The sequence below is a fragment of the Humulus lupulus genome, chromosome 4, assembly GCF_963169125.1.
Source record: "Humulus lupulus chromosome 4, drHumLupu1.1, whole genome shotgun sequence".
NCBI lineage: Eukaryota > Viridiplantae > Streptophyta > Magnoliopsida > Rosales > Cannabaceae > Humulus > Humulus lupulus.
In genome coordinates, this window is record NC_084796.1 from 225,731,052 (window position 1) to 225,752,687 (window position 21,636).

The 21,636-nt window shown below is 35.7% G+C and overlaps 1 long non-coding RNA gene across 1 annotated transcript; it reads left to right on the forward strand.

Moving 5' to 3' along the window:
- The first annotated feature begins 1,769 nt into the window (after positions 1-1,769).
- Positions 1,770-19,792, forward strand: LOC133831261 (uncharacterized). The gene is made up of 5 exons (XR_009892455.1): positions 1,770-1,862; positions 1,942-1,998; positions 2,131-2,184; positions 19,278-19,362; positions 19,483-19,792. It is a non-coding gene; the product is annotated as an uncharacterized LOC133831261 (long non-coding RNA).
- Positions 19,793-21,636: the final 1,844 nt, after the last annotated feature.

Here is a 21,636-nt window from a genome sequence, read left to right on the forward strand (position 1 = left end):
GACTTTCCGCTAAAATTGCTCACAAGGATCCACTCCTGTCGAATATCACAAATATATTCACATAATCATGTGGTCTCAGACATATGACACATGTTATAAAAATATACCTTCAACAGGTCAAAATTATGAAAATGCCCCTTTCTAACAAAAACTGGTCTTTAAACGCATTTAATACATATAATCATGCGAACTCAATTATATATTAATATAATTCCCATATTTACTCCACGTGCTTTACAACACGCTAATTCAAGCCCTAAATCTTATTAGGAATTTTAGCACGTTACACTTCTAACTTCATAACCCTAATTTTTCTTCCCCAAGTTATGAACATATATAACAAACCAATCCTCATATCATCATTAATTCATCCATAGCATGTTTATAACATTAAAATATATTCATAAATAGCGTAGCATGAAATTATAGTAATTAACTCATAACATTTACCATTAAACCCCATGAATAATCATAAATATGGCCTAGATTGTAAAGAGTAAAAATATCTTACCTTCAAGTTGATTCTCAGTTCTCCAACCTTCTAGACCTCAACCTCAGAGAGAATCCTTGGTTTGGTCGATACACAGGCTGACAATAATACAATAGATTAACCTATTTTTATTTTAGTTTGTAAATACTAACCCTAAAACCAAAACACCAATTCGCCCCCAATTCTAATCCTCCCATAATTAGGATGAAGTCCTTTTTGTAATTTCCTTTTAAGCTAATAGTTTTAACTTATGAAAATTACAATCTCTTCTACAATATTCATAATTATACTTTAACCCCTAATTTCCAATATCTTTGGCACTTAAGCCTGTAATACTTTAAGGAACCGTGTTTTGCTACTGGCATATATCTACATATCATAATCATGAAACAAATCACATATCATCATGAAATTTAAAAGAAAACAAATTCATATATACATCAACATAAATTACAAAATTTCTCTCACATGCCAAATTACCAAAATACCCTTAAATGCAAAGGTGGATATTACATGAATGGTGAAGGAACATTGGTTGGAGTGGGGAATAGTAAGTAGAGCTCATCTTTAAGTTGTCCTTCTAGTAGCAACGTTCTTGTGGCTATTTCCTTGACATAACATGCATGAGAATGAAATTCAACAAACACATTAGTCTAGAGATACTGATTAATTTTTTTTTTAATATTAGGAACACTTTAGCACCCCAAATTTTTTTTATTAATTTGTGTGCTTTATTTTATAATTAATTATTAAGTGTTAGAAAATTATTTTTCTTAATTGTTGGAATTGTTTGGTAGGAATTATGTGAATTTAATGTTGTTAATTTTTTTATTTAATTATTTTATTTTTAAGAGCTTTCTTGAGTTTTGGTTGAGTGCACTAAGGTGCATGGTCAGTAGAGATGCACTTGCGCACTTGTGTGTATGCATATGCATGGTTGCATGGTGATCATACAATAGTTTTTCCCATGCATTATTTTTTTATTATTATTATTTTATTTATTTAAGTAATTAAAAAGAAAAAAAACAAAGGAAAGAAATAGGGAGAGTGGTGTGTGGTGTGTGAATGCAAGTTAGGGAGTTGTTTCCATATTTTTGAAGATTCCCACATTAGTATGAAATTGAATGGGAAGAGGAAAGTCCACCACCCTTTATTAGAAAGTGTAGGAAATCAAGGAATAAATTAAAGAAGAAATTAAAGTTACTTTTTTCTTGCTAGAGCACTAGGGTAATAAAAGGAAAAGAAAGTTGTCTTGGTCTCATTTGCATGAAGGCTAGTCGAGAAATCTAGAGTGAGAGAGAGAGATAGGAAACGTGAGAGAGAAGGAGAAGGAAAAGAGAAAGAAGAGCAGGCTAAGGCTTGAGGTCCTAAGGTATGAGTTTAAGGTTCATGGTTTTATTATTTTCTTCTTCCTCTTGTTCTAAGCTTGGTGAAATTCATGGTGTTATTAGGTTTGAATTTCACAAAAGCATAGTGAAGGTGTTGGGCTAGGGTTTTGACCTACAAGGGTAAGGTTGTTCTTTTAGTCTCTTATGTTGATTGAAATGAGAATTTGGTTTTGAACCTCTAAGTCTAAGTTCCTTCTCCTCAATCCTAAGATTTTTCCTCTCTTTTCTTGATATGGGTTTCGAATACCCTAGGTTGTTCAAAGATGATGGTCATTTGTTTTGGGTACTTGATTTATAGCAAGAGAGGTAATGGGAACCTATAACCTTATTGCTGTTGTTTTGTTACCTTGATTCTTGTTTATTTTGTCTTCAAGAGAAAATATATTTAAATGATTATGGTTAATTGTTTTGTTTTATGGTCTGGGTTTATGGAATAATTCCATCATTGATTATGGAAAATTTTAATAAAGTTATAGTATGAAAAGTCTTGTTCTTATATAAGCTATGGTTTGGTGCATGATGATAGGTTAGAAGTCCTATTACTATATGGTTGATTGGATTTTTGTCTACTAATATATGTTGATATTGATTGTCTTTTAATTTTTAGAAACATGCATGGATTGGAGCATGTAGGATTCGGCCTAGGGGTCCTTTTGCATGTTGGGTTATTTTTTATTTATTTATTTGTATTACATGTTGTCATTGGTGATCATAGGAGTATGCTAGGTTTTGTTTTGGGTTTGGAAACAATAAGAGATAGAAACATGTTATAGGTTTCAGCCTAGTGCTATAATAAAGGGGTTATGAACTTTGTTTGGTTTTCTGTACTTTAATTTACTATTTTGTGTTAATGAGCATATTGTTAATTGTGATATTTCATGTTATTAGGTTGTATAGAATTTGACATGAGCATACATTATGGTGTAAGTTTGTTCTGATTTTGATGTTGGTTTTGCATGATTAAATGTATCCTTGAATTGTTCAAGTGTAGAAACATGTGAGATTATGTGTTAACATGATTAAAGGCATAATTTTGATAAATATATGCTTGCTGTTTTTTTTTTTTTTTTTTTTTTTTTGTGATGGTGATGATAAATCAATGATTTTGAAATGCAGAAGAGAAGCCTCAAAGTGATGTTTTGATTTTTTATAAATAAAAGACATTTAATTTCACATGTTAATGGGGGTGTTTTTATCAAAATAAACACATGCAATTTTTTTTATATATTTTGTGAAAGAAAATATGGTTTTAATTCAATTATGTGATTTTAATAAAATAATATGCATGCTGGAATTTTTGGTTTATTAAGAGGAAAAATCATTTAAATAAAATAAGTAAAAGCATATGCTCAAATAAATTAAGTCTTAGATTTTATATATGATAAGTGTGATTTTTCCACACTTTAAATATGTATTTTCTCATTTATGATTATGCAGTTTTTTTATTTATAAATAAAATTATTTTCTAAAGGTGGTCAAGAAATTTATTTACTAATTATAAGTAACTACAAAATTTTGTCACGTTTTTTTAAATGTTATTAAATAATAAATGGGATTTTATTTTATACAAATAAAAGCTAAGAAATTATTTTAGTGAGTTAATTTTTATAATAAAATTTATGAATGAAAAATGTGTGATTTAAGGAATAATGTAGTGTAACGCCCTGGTTACCCCAGAACAGTTACGGTGAACAGTGAACCGGAAATTTGACTCGCTACCCGAATCCTTTGGTTAAAATGTGATCTAAATGCTATTATCAGGTTAAGGTGAAAAACCAGTAAAAAGGAAAGGATATATTTCATTAAGTAAATAAACTGCTCATGAGCCTTCAAAATGTTTACAAGTAGTTCGTAACACAAAAGAGTCGCTACTGTTTCAAATTTACAGTCCCCGCCGGCCTAAGTAGCAAAAATAGGGTAAACCCCTAGTCCCTCTGAGAACTCCTTGACCGTGGCGGTCAAGTGGCCCTGTATGTGCACAACATCGCCCAAGCTCTCCACTCAAGGTTGGTTAAGCTTTTCCTTCCCTTTACCTGCACCACATAGCACCCATGAGCCAAGGCCCAGCAAGAAAACACAATAAAGCATGATATAATATCAACAACGATCATAATAACCATTCAGGACTATCAATCCAACAAATAGGTGACAATAGCCAAAAGTCACAATAATGAGCACAGCTCCCTCTAGCCATGTGACGATAGGGTCACCAGGGCTTAACTGATAAGTGATTCTTTCATAAGTTTGATCAGGACAGGTGCATGGTGATTAGTCACCAACATAACCTTGCTCTCGACCCTAGAGTCGAAGCTATGGACAAAGTCCCTAGCCATGTGACAAACGGTCACTGGGGTCATATACCTTGGCTATAGTCATCTGGTCGTAGACTAGGCAAGCGCTTATAAGTTCTTCGACCCTAGGGTCGGTCCCGCATTAATGCCATAGAGCCATCCAATGCGTGATCATCGACTTTAGAGTCGGTCCTCGACTAGTCAGTGCCTCAAATAGGTAATCAACGTTCACTAGCATTTAATATGCAATCCATGTCCACATATATCAACCAACATGCCCCAATATCAAACCATGCATGTCATATACTTATACAGGGTGCAACTGTATTCATACACTGTTTTCTTACCTCTGGTTCGAGTGAGAATTATTATATGAACGACCCCTGAGAACGATCAACCTTTAAATTCCTTGACGGTCACCTGCTCATAACCAAAATATAGGATTCATTAATAAAATGATAACTGAGGGTTCCCAAACCAAGATCTAGCCTCCGGGACATCAAACATAACCCAACTAGGTACTAGGTTCAACCCCGAGGCCTAAGGTTTGAATCCCCAAGCTAAAAACATGTTTTTGGCTACATTTTCCCTGATGGGCCGCGGCTCACCCTCCTGACAGAGTCATTTTCACCTTTAAAGCCAACACAAGCCGCGGGACACCATATATAGGCCGCGGCACACCATAGACAGGCCGCGGCTCATTTCGCAAAACAGCCAAGAAACCAGTACCCACCAGCCAACTCTCCCCTGCGTTTTCCCTTGGAACCAACCCTTCGAACCAACTCCAAACCTCCTCCAAACACTCAATTTAACCTCTAGACAACACCCATAGCTTACCCTCATCAAATCCCAATCAAACCAACACAAAAACTCCCTTTGATTCCCACTTTCCACGTCAAAAACCATGAATTGAAAACTAAAAGGAAAACAGAGTAACACCTGAAACCAGTGACTAAAACTCACCTCAAATTCAGATTTGAACCTCCTTCAATGGTTGAACTGTAACACCCTGGGTAGCCAAGACCGCTACACTGTGTGTTTATAATGTGTCAGACTTGCTAATCAAGTCGTAAAAGTAAAAACGTGTTCTAAAACAGTAGAGGTACTAGGGTTAAAGAGTTTTGGTCTCAAAAGTTACGTTTTCATTACTAGACATTGTTTATGTACATGGGATCCCAAAATTGACAGTTTAAAAACCATTTACAAAAGTTACAAAGTTTAAATACATTAACAGCCATACTAAGGCAAAATGAGCAGTTAGGTAATCTCTGTCCTGACACACTCCTCGACCGTGGTGATCGAACGGCTGGCTATGTACATCACACCTCGGAGCTCTCCACCTCAGGCCTGGTCCAGCTTGCCCTTGCCCTTACCTGCACCACGAAGCACCCGTGAGCCAAGGCCCAGCAAGAAAACATAGCAATAACAGAGCATGAACAACTAGCAATCAAGTCATTTACTCATATAGCATCTCATAAATTCAAGTATATCATCATTCAAGTATACTCCATACTAAACATCTCAGCTCAAAGTACATAAAACACAGACGTTAACCAGGGCTAGCGCTCACAGGCTGCTCCCTCTGTTAACCTATTGTTTTTGGCTTCCAATGGCCAATTCGCGCCCCGTGCGCTAAAATCATGTACGGTACTCTTAGACCGGCTTTACGTGTCCCTTGGCATAATACCAACATTGACACAATACAACTCTCGGGAGCACTTAGTCCCATCACAATCATACATTCGGGTGCAGTTTTCTTACCTTTCAATTTACTGATTTCCGCTGCCACGAAGCCACGAGCACAATCCTCTACCCCGAGCCTCTCCAAAGTCCTAATCATAACACAAATGAAACATCTTTTGTCACTAATCAATCCAAAGCTACCTCCCCAGAGCCAATCCCATACTCTCGGAACCCCCAAATCCCTAAAACATGCACTGAAGACATTCCCCGAACCCCCGGAGCAAAAGCTTAAAATTGCAAATTCCAACATCCTGAAATTGGCCTAGCGCCGCGGCGCAGCCCTGTAGGGCCGCGGTGCCCAGTAAGTTTGAGCCGCAGCGCCCAGCAATTCAGAAACCCCATCATGCCCAGAAACAGCCTTGCGCCGCGGCGCTCCATCGCGAGCCCAGAATTCTGGGTTTTTCCCCTGCGTTTTCCCCGAACCCAAATCACTCCAAATCATCCCAACTTCATACCCAAGCCCCAAAACCTATTTAAAACCCCACATAGACCAACCAACAACCTATAAACACTATAATCCAGCTCAAACCACACAATCACCCACAGAAATTCACACTTAAATTCAGACTCTAACACTTAAGCTAAAACTTGAGAAAAATACAAACCAGTCCTCTAAATCCTTAAACCATAACAGCTACGAAATTTCAAACCTACTTAATACCCTTACCTCAATCAGAAATTCGACTTGAGCTTCCTCCAATCCAAGCTTGAGCTGAATTCCACCTTAACAAGCCAGCTGAATTCCATGCAAGACAAACCATGGCTATCTCTCAATTCTTTCAAAAACCACATTCAGAACTTAACAAAACAGGAACCAATTCCTTACCTCAGTATAAACCTTGCTATATGCTTGATTCCTCACCCTTAAGCCCTACACTAGCCTCAAGGAACTCAGTTCAGCTCCTCCTCCACTTTGCCTTCTAGGTTCTTGATTCTCCCTTCCCTTCTTGATCTTTCTAGCCTTCCAAGTCTTAACTTCAGTTATACTTAGCATAAATGAATCATACATATCCTTTTCCCTCAGCCAAAGACATCTATACCACTGCCAAAAGACCTTTTTAGCCTTCCTCAAATATCCTTTTCTGACTAAACCTCAAGGGTACACTTGTCTTTTACCTACTTTACAGTTTTACCACTTATCCAACAAAACCTGTTACTCTCTATGGTTACTAACAGTTACACAAGTTACCAAATCACCAGTTACCGTTATCTAGCTCCCTAGGACCATCTCAGCACGTGCATCACATTGAAATCACCGCGCCCACGTGGTACTATTCACATATCATAATTATCACATAACATAATACACATAGTCATATAACATGCTTAAAATCATAATCATGCATCTTAATCACAAAAATCACACATAATTCCCATTATGCCCTCCCGGCACACTAATCAAGGCCCTTAAGCCCTATTAGTGAATTTGGGTCGTTACATGAACCAAGTCCACCAACCCAGCCTTTGAGTTTCCTAGCTTAAAACCCACCTTGAGCTCAAGAACACCAAGGGAAATATAGAGAAGAATGATGTACGGGAAGGGAGAAGACAACCCCTGTTTTTGTTCTGTTTAATCTTTATCCTTCTACAGCCAACTAAAGGGTAATATCAATCCCCTCAAATGACCAAAATACCCTTAAGCCACCCAAAGCCTCTAAAACCACTTCAAGGGTAAAATTGGTACTTTCCGCTTATCCCATTAATCATAATTAACGCTTCCCAATTCCCGCTAATCTCAATATCCTCAACTTCCAATAATTCATATCCCGTTACCCTAAAATCCCCAGTAACGCTATAATCATTAATATCACCCCGAGACTCATCCCGAGCCCCGAGCTCAAACCTGTTATGACCAAACCGATAAATCATGTTTAGAGATCGTCTCATGTTGAAATACTCGAACCAATCCACATTATAATGTGGTCTCACAATATATCATAAGCACGCAAACCCTCAACGGGCCAAATTACCAAATGTGAGTCCACATTTAATGGCATAATTAAACAGTTATGGCCCTCCCGGCCTACTAATCCAGCCATTAAACCATAATAGGGAATCCGGGGCATTACATGTAGTATTAACTAAAGTGGCAAATTATTTATGCTTGTTGAATTTTTAAGAAAAACGCAATGAAATGAGCATTTAGAATTTATTGACTTTAAACGTTAATTTTAAGAACACTCTCACGTATGCATGTTATATGCAAGTGTATTTTTACATTCAAGCATACGCCAATTATTCAAACATATGATTTTTGTTTTGTAACCATGAATGATGGATTGGTAGAATTGATATTATTCTTTATGATTTTGTGTGGAATATAGTTGTAGTGCAACTTGTGCCACGTGTGCATGGCCCATGCACACATGGGATATGTATGTTGGGCATGTGTATTCTTACGTGATTTTAAAGACGAACGTTTGATTATGATTATAGGCTCGTAGTGACGTACTCGTACTTTACTTTTGCTTGGACCTGTGGTAAGGAACACTACAAGAAATATTGGTTTTAGAGGCGACTCTATTAGGGGCGACTATATGTCACCCCTAATATTCTTGAAATCAGGGGCGACACATCATTAGTCGCCCCTGATATTGGTATAAATCGCCCCTGATATTGGTATAAATCGCCCCTAATGTTGAGAAATTTTCCCCATTTGTTAAAATTATTAGGGGCGACGTGTCGCCCCTAATATTCTTGACATCAGGGGCGACACATCATTAGTCGCCCCTAATATTAGTATAAATCGCCCCTGATGTTGAGAAATTTTTCGCCATTTGTAAAAATTATTAGGGGCGACGTGTCGCCCCTAATATTCTAGAAATCAGGGGCGACACATCATTAGTCGCCCCTGGTATTGGTATAAATCGCCCCTGATGTTTAGAAATTTTCCCCATTTCTGAAAATTATTAGGGGCGACGTGTCACCCCTAATATTCTAGAAATCAGGGGCGACACATCATTAGTCGCCCCTGATATTGGTATAAATCGCCCCTGATGTTGAGAAATTTTTTGCCATTGGTAAAAATTATTAGGGGCGACATGCCACCCCTAATATTCTAGAAATCAAGGGCGACACATCATTAGTCTCCCCTGATATTGGTATAAATCACCCCTGATGTTGAGAAATATCACACCTGATGTTGAGAAATTTTCCCCATTTCTGAAAATTATTAGGGGCGACACCTGATACATTTTATCATTCTCCTCCACTGCATAAAACCTAATTACACAGCCGCAGACCCTCATTTTCCTCTTTGCCTTATAGTTTCGATTTCTTTATTGCAGCAGACCTCACCCTCACCCTCACCCTCACTCTCACTCTCACTCTCGATCTCAGCCTCACTGCCGCCGCACCGCCGTTGCACCCTCACCCTCACCCTCACCCTCACTCTCGATCTCAGCCTCACCACAACCGTTGTCGCTGCACCCTCACTATCACTCTCAGCCTCACCGCCGCTGCACCCTCTCCCTCACCCTCACTCTCAATCTCAGCCTCACCGCCACCGTCGCCGCTGCACCCTCACTATCACTCTCACTCTCGATCTCAGCCTCACCGCTGCCGCACCGCCGCTGCACCCTCACCCACACCCTCACCCTCACTCTTGATCTCAGCCTCACCGCCACCGTCGCCGCACCCTCACCCTCACCCTCACTCTCGATCTCAGCCAGCTGATTGTAGCCGCACCGCCACCGTCGCCACACCCTCACCCTCACTCTCACTCACTACTACAAAACTGGGCTTTCCCGACACCCAACCACGACAGTCAACTCTGTTAACTGTCGTAGTTACTTAGTGTGACTCTACGCCGAAAGTTAAAAGCTGTAGGCATAGAGACCAACGCCGATAGCTAATAACTGTCACCGTTGCTTTTGACTGTCGCTATTGACCCCAACGCCGACAGTTAATTCGAGACCAATGCCGACAGTTAAAATGTGTCGCTATTGACCCCAACGTCGACAGTTAATTCTAGACCAATGCTAATACTAGATTAAAATTAAAAAGGGGTTTTAGTTTTAATAGCTAAAAACATAAAATGAAATAAATATCAATGATTGAATAACTAAGGATATAACGATATTAAAGAAATAGTCAAGAATTACTATCCACCTTTAACAATCAATCTATCAAAAATGATGAATAATATTCCCTATTCCCAATTAAACTATTAACCCCGCAGATAACTGTAACGCCCTGGATAGCCAGGACCGTTACAGTGTGTGTTTATAAAGTGCCAGACTTGCTAATCAAGTCATTCTAATTAAAAGTGTGTCACCAAAAACTATAAAGGAACTAGGGTTTAAAATGTTTTGGTCTCAAAAGCCACATTTTCATTAAAGAACATTATTCGTTTACACGAGATCCCAAAAATACAAGTTTAAAGATCGTTTACAAAAGTTATAAGACTCAGATACAATAACCAGCCATGCTAAGGCAAAACAAGCAGTTAGGTAATTCGTGTCTTGACCCACTCCTCGACCATGGTGATCGAACAGCTAGCTATGTACATTCCACCTCAGAGATCTCCACCTTAGGCTTGGTCCAGCTTGCCTTTGCCTTTACATGCACCACATAGCACCCGTGAGCCGAGGCCCAGCAAGAAAACACAACAACAATAGAGCACAAGCTATTAGCAGACAAATCAATATCTCACATTGCATCACATAACCTCAACCATATAACCATACAGTATAATCAAGTATTCCACATACTAGGCATATCAATTCATAACATGTACAGTTCACAAACAATAACTAGGGCTAGTGCCCTCAGGCTGCTCCCTCTGTTATCCCGTTGTCCTTGGCTACCAGTGGCTAAGCCGCGCCCTGTGCGCTAATATTATGTACGGCACTCTTAGGCCGCTTTTACATGTCCCATGGCGTAATACCAACATTGACACGATAGAATTCTCGGGAGCACTTAGTCCCATCACAAACATAAAACCGGGTGCAGTTTTCTTACCTTTCAATTCACTAGCTTTGATCCCTCGACTCCTTGAGCACGATCCCCCTCGAGCCCTAGCGCTCACCTAAACACAATCATAGGCCAAAGTCGTCATCAATCTCCAAGTTCAAAACCTAGCCTCGGGGCCAATCCCGAGGCCCCAGGAAGTCCTAGTTCCACCAAACAAGATGGTGGAATCAAACCCCAAACCCTAGGTCAAAAGCCCTTGCAAATAACCCTAAAATCCCCTTCAAAAGGCAGGGTAGCGCTACAGCGCTCATGGGAGGGCGCTACAGCGCTACAAACAGAAGCCAAAATCCCCTCAGCATTATGACCTAGTGCTACAGCACCCAAAACTAGCGCTGTAGCGCTAGTCACAGACAGACCAACACTAATTTTCCTCTTCTGCAATTTCTTCGAACCAACCTCAACCAAAACTCTTCCAACTCTTTCCCAAACTCGAAAACAACCTCATGACCACACTCCACTCATCCCAAGCACCCCAAATACCTATAACTCAAGCACATGCATCCCCAAACTCAAAATTCACCATAGCCACTCCTAAGCTCTAAAACTCAGTAAAAACCAGCTGAACAACAAAGTTGGAGTTAAGGGTTTATACCTTTGGTTGAATTTCGACCAAAAGTTGCCTCTAGACTCCCTTGGCTTGCTCCTCCTTAACCTTTGTCCTGAATTTCCCAAAGTCCCCATCAAACCCAGCTTACACACCACAGTTCAGAAACCAAAACTAGCAACTAGAGAATTTACAGAACCTTACCTCAAGTGATGGCCTAACCTTGCTAAACCCTTGTCAAATCCTCAACCTTAGCTCAGTAACCTTGTGGCTTAATTGGACTAGCTCCCCTCTGAGTTTTACTCCAGAAATCCTCAAGAGATTGGTGAAGGAAGCTTGAACCAACTCAGAAAACTCCCTCTGTTTTCTCTCTTTCTTTTCCTTCCTTTTTCAGACTTCTACACCTTTCTACACCTCCCACTAACATAAAGCCTTGGTAATACTTAACTCCTGTAAAGCAAATGACCACTGTGCCCTCCCTATTAATTCTAATCCTTTAGTCCACTTAGGGGCATTTTAGTCATTTTACCCAATTCCTGCTAATTCCTCGAGTGCCTCTAATATTTCCCGCTTAACTCCCGATACCTAATTAATCACCGATAATATTCCTCAATGTCAAAATAGACTCCAGTATATTCGCTAAATTCCCATTTATACCCCTAAGCTCACCCCGACCCGAGTATAAATCCCCGCTATGACTTTTTCGCTACTTTGGTCACTGGGATCGTCTCGAGTCACAGATCATAGATATATCCACATAATAATGTGGTCTCGACAATTATCACACATATCAAAATAGTTATGCCCATAATGGCCAAAATTACGATTATGCCCTTCTAACCTAATCAGGGTCTATATGCATGCTAATACACATAGTCATGCATCTCAAATATTCAAATAATCATATAACATGCTTTAAATCATAATCATGCATCTTAATCATTAAAACCTCACACATAATTCCTATTATGCCCTCCAGGCACACTAATCAAGGCCCTTAAGCCTTATTAGTCAATTTGGGTCGTTATAATAACACTTAAGCAGTCAATTATCCCAGTTTCCCTTATATAATTAATTAAAGCTAAGCACTCTTAATTAACCCTTTTTACCCAGCAATAAACCCATTAAGCATGCAATTTATTTAACCTAGTAAAAGCATTACACTTTGTGGAAACAAGTTAATCTAGGCAACAAATTCATTAAGCATGCAATTCATTTAACCTAGGTTCTATTTCTCATCACAATTAGAATACCTGTCACAATACCTTAATTGCAATTTATCACTTTACTTAGAATCCTAAACTATTAGGTGAATAGAAATCCTAAGATGATAGTAGAACAATGCAAAACCTTAATTAGTGCTCATCTAAACAAGATTTTACAAGATCCATGACATTCAAATAGAAAAATAGAAGCAATTTAATATAAGGGAATAAAAAAAAAAATCATCAATGCTTTCAAGATATCATGTCTAGGGTTTTGAAATAACCCTTAACTATAAAGAAAACTACTCCATAATCATATTCATATTCATAAACATAAATATTCAATGAAAATAAAATGTTTTGAGAAGAAAGAAAAACTAGATTGAAGAATATAGATGATGATGTTTTTTCCTCCTCCTCTGCTGCTCTAGCCTCTAAAAATCGCAATCCAAAGTTATGATAAAAGTTAACCCTAATCCCTTTTATAGCCCCCAATAATTACATTTAAAATTTAAATTTTAAAGAAAAATTTGTCACACGGCCGCGGCCAGTGATTCTTGATGGCCGCGGCCACGGGTCAAATTCTGGGCCATGTTCGCGCGGAGGCCGCGGCCAAGAGATCATGTTGGCCGCAGCCAATACTCCCTGTCTCCCAGGCCGCGGCCAGTAAATGCTGGTGGTCACGGCCACTAAACATTTTCTGCTCCTATATTTTTTTCTTCATAATCTCCAACTTAGGCTCAATCATCGGGTTTAGGGACTTCAAAAACACTTCAATCTCGCTCAAAACTTCATTTTCTCGAGTCATATCATTGCACTTTCATTTTTAACCACAAAATTGTATCAAATTCATCAATAATACCTTATAAAATATTTTATGACTTAAAAATAAAAAAACTCGTAACACAAAGCTAAGAACACCTAAAAACACTTTAAAGGAACATTATCTAAATGCCAAAGGATAAAATATATAATATCCAAAATACCCTTATCAAATTCCCCCACACTTAAACTTTGTTAGTCCCTTAGCAAAATCCCTAATAAAAACTAAAAACTAAACAAATAAAACATAAGCAATGATTTTGTTGAAAGTGTTAGTTATCTCAAAGATTGATCAACCAGTATGAGTTATAAGAAAAATCTGAATTCTACATTCCTTAGAATTTCAACTCAATGCATCATCACCACTTAGAACTTGATCTTATTTATGATTATGCACAATTAAATAAACCAAATCACAAACATTTGAATCAATTTATACATGCCATAATATGTTTTAAAGTCTCATAGATAATAATATTTTTATGAAAAACATCCACTCCATAGACATTAACCAATTGTTCTCCACTAATGTAAACACACATAATCAAGAATCATAAGGTCTTTAAATGCTTCTAATATAAGGCTAAGGTTGAAGGTAGATGAAAAAGGAATATTTCAGCTTAAAATCACACCATAGCCTATAAATATCTCCAAACAACAGTGAAAAAGTAAATCTAATTGAACACATTATGTTTAAAAATCTAAGATCAAGCTTAAGTAACAACTAGACAAGAGTTAAGCACCCAATTCATGCATAACTCATCAATTTCCTATGAAACTAGTCTCATTTCAATCAAAAAATTTATCATTGACAAACAACTTCCAACATAATCATGCCATGCTTATGACAACCTAAAAAAAATAATTAAAAATGACAAACAAAATAAAGTCAAAGCAATAACTACAGAAACATCATAAAAATAAAATCAAAATCGTTTACTTTCAGTTATTCCCTTCCCCCACACTTGTAAGAAACATTGTCCTCAATGCAAATAAAATGAAAGAAAAGAAAGAAAAAGATAAAGAAAAACTCCCTCAACCGAAGTGAATGTTTATTAATTAGGCATCTCCTTGATCATCTTCAGCTTCCTCCTGATTTTCATCATCTTGCATCATGGGATTAGGTGGTGGATATGGTTGAATCCACTGTGGTGCAGGTGGGTAGTTTTTCATGTCCAAGCCAAGGTGTATGGCATTCATCCTGAAACAAACATCTTGATAACTAGCCCACTCAATCATGCGCTGCTGATGTGCTTGGAATTCAGTACGGTGAGCATGCAACTCTTGAGATGTAGTGTACAGAGATTCCTCCACAAGTTTCATACGGTCTGCCAAGGTCATATTTTTTATAGATGGCGGTGGTCTAGTCTGAGTATGAGAAGATGAGCTAGCCCCTCCAGTGTCAGTGACCTTAAAGCGAGTAATGGAGGATCTATTCAGTATATGCATGGGTTGCAGCAAAGGCTCTGAGGGATCCCATTTCACACCAGCTTGAGCACACATAGCGGTAATGAGATGGGGATGATAGAACCCCTTAGAAACATTTCTGAAACTGCTCTGAATGGAAGACTTAATAATGCGTCCCACATCAATTGTTTTGCCCTTCAAGATAGCATATAGAAGTATAGCAGTATCCACACTCACATCACTAACATGTTTAGTGGGAACTAATTTTGCATTAATAAACTTATGCCATGCTTTTTCAATAACTCCCATCGCCTCTCTCTTAAATTTAATAGGATGACTTGTTTCAGTTAACTTCCATTGGGTATTTGGCTTAGACAGAAATTGGATAATCTCATTCAAGTCAGGATTATCAACGATTTGGTTGTACTCATCATTGTCAATGCTAGGAAGCCCATAAAATTGATTTATGGCTGCACTTGAGAAGTTCACATTAACTCCTCGCACTGTAGCCATAGCTGTAAATTGAGAAATTCTATTAGCATAGAACTCTCTGACAATAGGGATTACTGCAGCATCTGGTTGTGAACAAAATTTCGTCCAATGTCTTTTCTCAATCTGTTCTGCAATAGATGGATACCCATGATGAATCTCCATATCGAACCCCCTTTCTTCAATCATCGTTTTCTGTTTCACTACCGCATCTTGATAGCGTTTGAATGCCTCCTCAAAAATAAATTTGGTGGCATCAAACTCAACCTCAGATGAGGAAACACCTTTAGCATTCTTTCGAAATCTCTTTGGAGCCATTCGTCAGTTCAAGACTCAAAGATAACCTTCCTTAAACACAAATAATTAAGCACTAAAAGAATAATTCAAAATACCCCAAAATATAAAGTCAAAATCCTCTAATTATTCCCAACAAACTTCTGTTAAACCAATAAACACTTCCTCTTCAAAAATATTCAATTAATTCCCCTTAAAACTGAAACATACTCCTCTAAGAACTTTCATCAAACACTTAGTAGGCAAAGACTAACCAATAGTGAAAAAGTATGTTATAGTGTTTCAATCTTCCCAAAATTTGAATTATTACTAATATAACAACATAATCACTTAATCTAAGCCAATTATCACAATATATAAATATTTCATCCACCAAAAACCAATTAATACAAAATACCCAAAATCATATTCTTGAATACTCAAAACCCAATAATCAAAGAATCAAGAAAATGTACTTACTTGTAATTGACTATAGAAAGTCTTTGAAAGCTTGATAATATCAATGAAGCAACTTGAAACTTGTTGATTAATCTCAATAGTCAAATTTAAAATTTATGGGACTTAAGGTTTTGAACGGAAATTTGTGTAGACAATGAGGATTTTGATGATAATGTGTGAAAAGTTGTAAAAATATTGAAGATTGATGATAGGATTTAATGATTTTTTTTTTTGGGAAATAATTGGAGCGAAAATGAGAGAGAAATGATGAAATGATTTTTCGGTTTTGGGTCTTTGTGTGGGGAGTGAATTTTTTTTTTTTTTCTGAAAATGTGAAGTGGTCGCGCCCTGAGCTTATTGGTGGTCGCGGCCACTACTCTCGGATCTCCAGGTCGCGGCCAGTGATTCTTGATGGCCGCGGCCACGGGTCATATTCTAGGCCATGTTCGCGCGGAGGTCGCGGCCAGGAGATCATGTTGGTCGCGGCCAGTAAATGCTGGTGGCCGCGGCCACTGATCATTTTCTGCTCCTATATTTTTTGTTACGCGTGAAACCAAAATAAAAACCCCCAAATTTTTTTTCCTCAAACCTGAAACCTCTCTCTTCTCTTCTCTCAAACCCATACCCCAAACCCCAAACCCCAATCTCTCATCTCAAACCTGAAACCTCTCTCTCTCCTCTCAGACCCCAAAACTCAAACCCCAAACCTCCCTCTCTCTTCTCTTAGATCTCAAACCCCAGACCCCAAACCACTACATCCACCCCAAACCTCTCTCTTCTCTCAGACCAGCTAGCACCGTCCAGCCTTCAATCGAACCATTCGACCACCGCCAAGCCACCTTCTCCTGCATTTAGTCACACTTTCCATCTGGATCGAAGTTGCACTTCGCCTATGACTTCGCGCTCATCCTCCGCTGGGTTGATTGAAGTTAAGTAAGGCCTCTGCTTGCTAGGTATGCCGCCTCCACTAGCCGGGTCGAAGAAGTTGAGCATCACCTCCGTTGGGTATGCCTCTGCCACTTGAATCTATATACATTTATATATATTATAGGTATGCATTTATATATATATATATATATTACTCAATTTTTGTTTTCTAAAGGTGATGTGCTGAAATTTAAAATTGTGGTATTTACTATAATCTTGATGAATATGAAAAATAAATATTTTTTGTTTGCTGAAAGTATGATGACCCTTAACCACATAATGTTCAGTCTTTGGGTAGTCGATTCTTCAATTTATTTAGTTCTGACTGTGTAATATGTACTTGTTTAATTATTATTCTATTAGAAAATGAAATTGGCAGCTAGCTTATTGGATTTTAGTATCATTTCTTTTTATATCTTTTATGTAGCGTTTATATATTTTTTTTATTAGTAATGGACAATTCATAATTTTTTCTATAATTTGATTTTTTTGTTTTGTAATCTGTTTTCTCGGCACGCATTAAATATTTTTAGTATCTAAAACTATAACTACAACCATCTTTCTTTCTCTATACATAAAACCACTACATATATATGTTGTAGAAATTAATGTTGCTAGACTTTTAACTTGCTAAAATATAAAAATATTATTATTAGTTTGATTATACAAACACTATAAGCCAATTCCTCCCCTTCCGATACTTATTAATACCCAAAATTTAGTTGATGATATTAGTTATTTATAGATTTTATTGTTTGGCAAAAAAGTCGTGTTGAAATTAATCAACTACTCATCACTCTATTTGTTTGTTTTATTGTTAATATTGTAAACTTAATTTTTATATATATATTGTTTTGTGAGCAGTGTAGTTTCGGCTAGAGGCATAGACTGTGATTTTGTCTAGATCTTTGGTGTATTTTACCATTGTACTGAGAGTGCTTCAGTGTATGGGGTAAGTCAGTGTTTTGAGAACTGAATAAGTTCTTGTATGAGCTGATTGGTTCTTGTATAAGTTTTTTCTGTTTGCTTTAAGTTTTTCTTGATGGTTTTGTCCTCTTGCTTGTTCTGTTTTGTGTGGTAATCTTAATATCAAGATTAAAAAATATATGCTTTTACTTTTTGCTCTATGTTTTCTGTTAAGTGTTCCGAATCTTAAGCTTATTTTATAGCAATCAAAGTATAGCTTAAGCTCTGTTTTTTCTGTGAAATCTCATTAGTTGTTTTTTTTATGCAATCAATATTTATGGACTTTGTATCTTGAGGTATTCTTTTGGTTCTTTTATATGTTTAGGATTAATTAGGTGCCCATTTTGTTATTAGTTTGCGTATATGTGTGTTTAAATCAATTTCTTATCCTGTTTAGAGTATGATTTATGGTTTATTTTAAAGAGTGTTATTAGTTGGTGTGTTGAGATTTTTAGTTAGAAATGTATACCTGTTTGAACTTTTTGAGTTGTCCTTAGTTTTTGAGTTGTGATTCATTACTTTGATTCACAATCATATCTTTTTCCAGATCAAGATTTGACTCTTTTTTTTCATTATTATTTGTTTTAAGTGGAAAGATTGGTTTGCTTACAAATGGGGAACTTTTTCATTATTATCATATTGCAAGTTAAAGTTACAACTAACTCTTATATGTGCCTTGCATTGAGCATAACTCTTATTACTTGGATCCTTTTTATTTTATGTTAATTGTTCCGTTTTTTTTTTTTTACTAATCAGGATGTTTTGTTTATTTTTATTTTTTTGTGAATTAATTATAGTCTTACCATGTTTCGTGTTTGTTTTCATCAATTATATTTATAGCTTCATATAGTTCTCGAAGTTTAACTAAATTATGGATATAAGTTATTAATTTATTTTTTTATTTGTAAAGTTTGATGATTTCAATTTGTTTGATGCTTGGTGTATGATATTTTGGTTTACTCTTATGGACAATTGCCTTGAATATTGCTTTTAACAGTTTTGGTTCAAAATGATAATTTGTGCTTGTGCAGGAATTCATCACATTGAAGAATGATTCTTTATTGTTTTCATAAGGAGATTGATTAACTCTGTATGTTTGGGCTTTGGCTATAGTAAAATATATTTTCCGGAATATCTTTCTGTTTGATGCTCAATTATTTGCTTGTACTGCTTTGTTAGATCATAATTTGCTTTAGTTCAAAGTTTTGAAGACTTTTTGTTAAAAGAAATTGGATTTTGATTTTTTTGCTTTTAGACATTATTGGTGTTTTTTAGAGTTATATTCTTATTTATGTATAGAGTATTCTCGATCTCTCTGTCATCGCACCCTCACCTCACCCTCACTCTCGGTCTGCTCTCCGATCTCTCAGACGCCGAAGCCCAGGTAAGTTGAAACCCAACTCAGAATATATATATAGTTGCTTTTATATATATTTATATATATATATATATTAAGTTGATTTAATTTTGTTTAAATTTAATTATTTTGGTTGATTTTGTGTAGAAATTGAAGGAGTATCTCTTGGAAATTTGGTCACTGGTATAATACAATATTGTGGCATCAAGGTATTTATTTTTTAATTATGTTATTGGTTTAATTAATATGTGAATGTGTGTACAAAGAGAGATGTGTTTAGTGATATATTTATATATGTGTATAAAATTGTAGTATGTGTTAGTATTTAAATTTGATTGATAATATGTATATTGTGAATGTTCTGCGAATTTTCTGAGTGTTTTTTGTAGGGTTTTAAATTTTTGGGATATGTTATAATAGAGATGTTATGCTGTCAAAATTTGGTAGAGTTAGAGGACTAAATAAATAATAATAATAATATAATAATAAAGAAGACATTAAATACTTAGAATTAACAAAATAAATTAAAGAATAAATTAAAATATTAGATAAATAATTTAATTTAATATTAACAATTTAATAATTTTAAAATAAAGTGAAAAATTATAATTTAATATTAACAAATTTAGTAATTTAAAAATAAATTAAATAATTAGATATATAATTTAAAAATAAATTAAAAGTTAGATAAATAATTTCAAAATAAATTACAAAATTATAATTTAATTTAATATTAACAAATTTAGTAATTTAAAAATAAATTAAAAGTTAGATAAATAATTTCAAAATAAATTACAAATTTAGATAAATGAATTAAAAAATTGTAATTTTATTTAATATTAACAAATTTAGTAATTAAAAAATTAGATAAATAATTTCAAAATAAATTAAAATTTTAGATAAATGAATTAAAAAATTATAATTTAATTTAATATTAACAAATTTAGTAATTTAAAAATAAATTAAAAGTTAGATAAATAATTTCAAAATAAATTACAAATTTAGATAAATGAATTAAAAAATTGTAATTTTATTTAATATTAACAAATTTAGTAATTAAAAAATTAGATAAATAATTTCAAAATAAATTAAAATTTTAGATAAATGAATTAAAAAATTATAATTTAATTTAATATTAACAAATTTAGTAATTTAAAAATAAATTAAAAGTTAGATAAATAATTTCAAAATAAATTACAAAATTATAATTTAATATCATAAGATTTTATAAGACATCATAAAACATCTAGTGTTAAAAAATATTTCTTTTTTTGTTGCTTTTCTTTGGTGATAAAATTTGATCACCAAAGATTGGATAGACGTTTTATATATTATCACTTAGTGATAATGTTTTATTAATTATTTTCAATCACGAAAAGCCTTAGACCCATTCGGTGAAGCTGAGTCAGTAAGAACTCTTAAATATGCTTCTCCGAATTATCCAGGACGATATGTGTCTGCATGGATAGTTTAGATTTGTTGTGTACCTATAATTTGATCTAGTACTCATTTTATTGTTTCGTTAATAGAGATTTCAATATGTGTCTCCTTATTTGTTCTTGTAAGTGGGCAAACTTAATTTTAGTCTGCCCACTTATGAGAACTATAGGGAGGTGCTGCCGAAATTTTTACATAAACGAAACAATTTTAAGAATGTAGATTAAATTATATGTATACTACAAATCTGAATGGGATAGGTTCTTTACCCTTATAGAAGTGGAGTGAAAAGGTGGATTAGGGCACACACACATAGTCAATAAGTTTTAATTATTTTTTATTCTTGTATCGTAGATGCCGATCGATAAGAGTTGGACAACATTAAGGAAGCGTAACTATGATGTTTATTGGAACGGTCTCCAAGCCTTCTTGAGAATGGCAAAAGAACACGTAGATTGTGACGGGAGAATTTTATGCCCGTGTGTGAGGTGCCTGAATGTTAAACTACAAACTATAGATACAGTGGAGGCTCATGTCTTTGACAAGGGTTTTCAACAGAGTTATCAAAAGTGGGTTTACCACGGTGAGGTGGAAGCTAGTGTCGCCAATGAGGTAGTTGAGTAGAATGAAGATGTAGACGAGATGGTTGACGTCGTTGATGATTTCCTCTTACCGACAAATGCAGAGGAAGCAAATAGTGTGTCTGGCAGTCGAATGGGACAGTATTATGACGAGTTGTTCGACGAGATTGAAGCTGAGTTGTATCCGGGTTGTGATTGGATATCATCCTTAAAATTTTTGGTGAAGTTGATGCATTTGAAAGTTAGAGGGAAGTGGCCAAATAACTCTTTCGATGAATTGTTG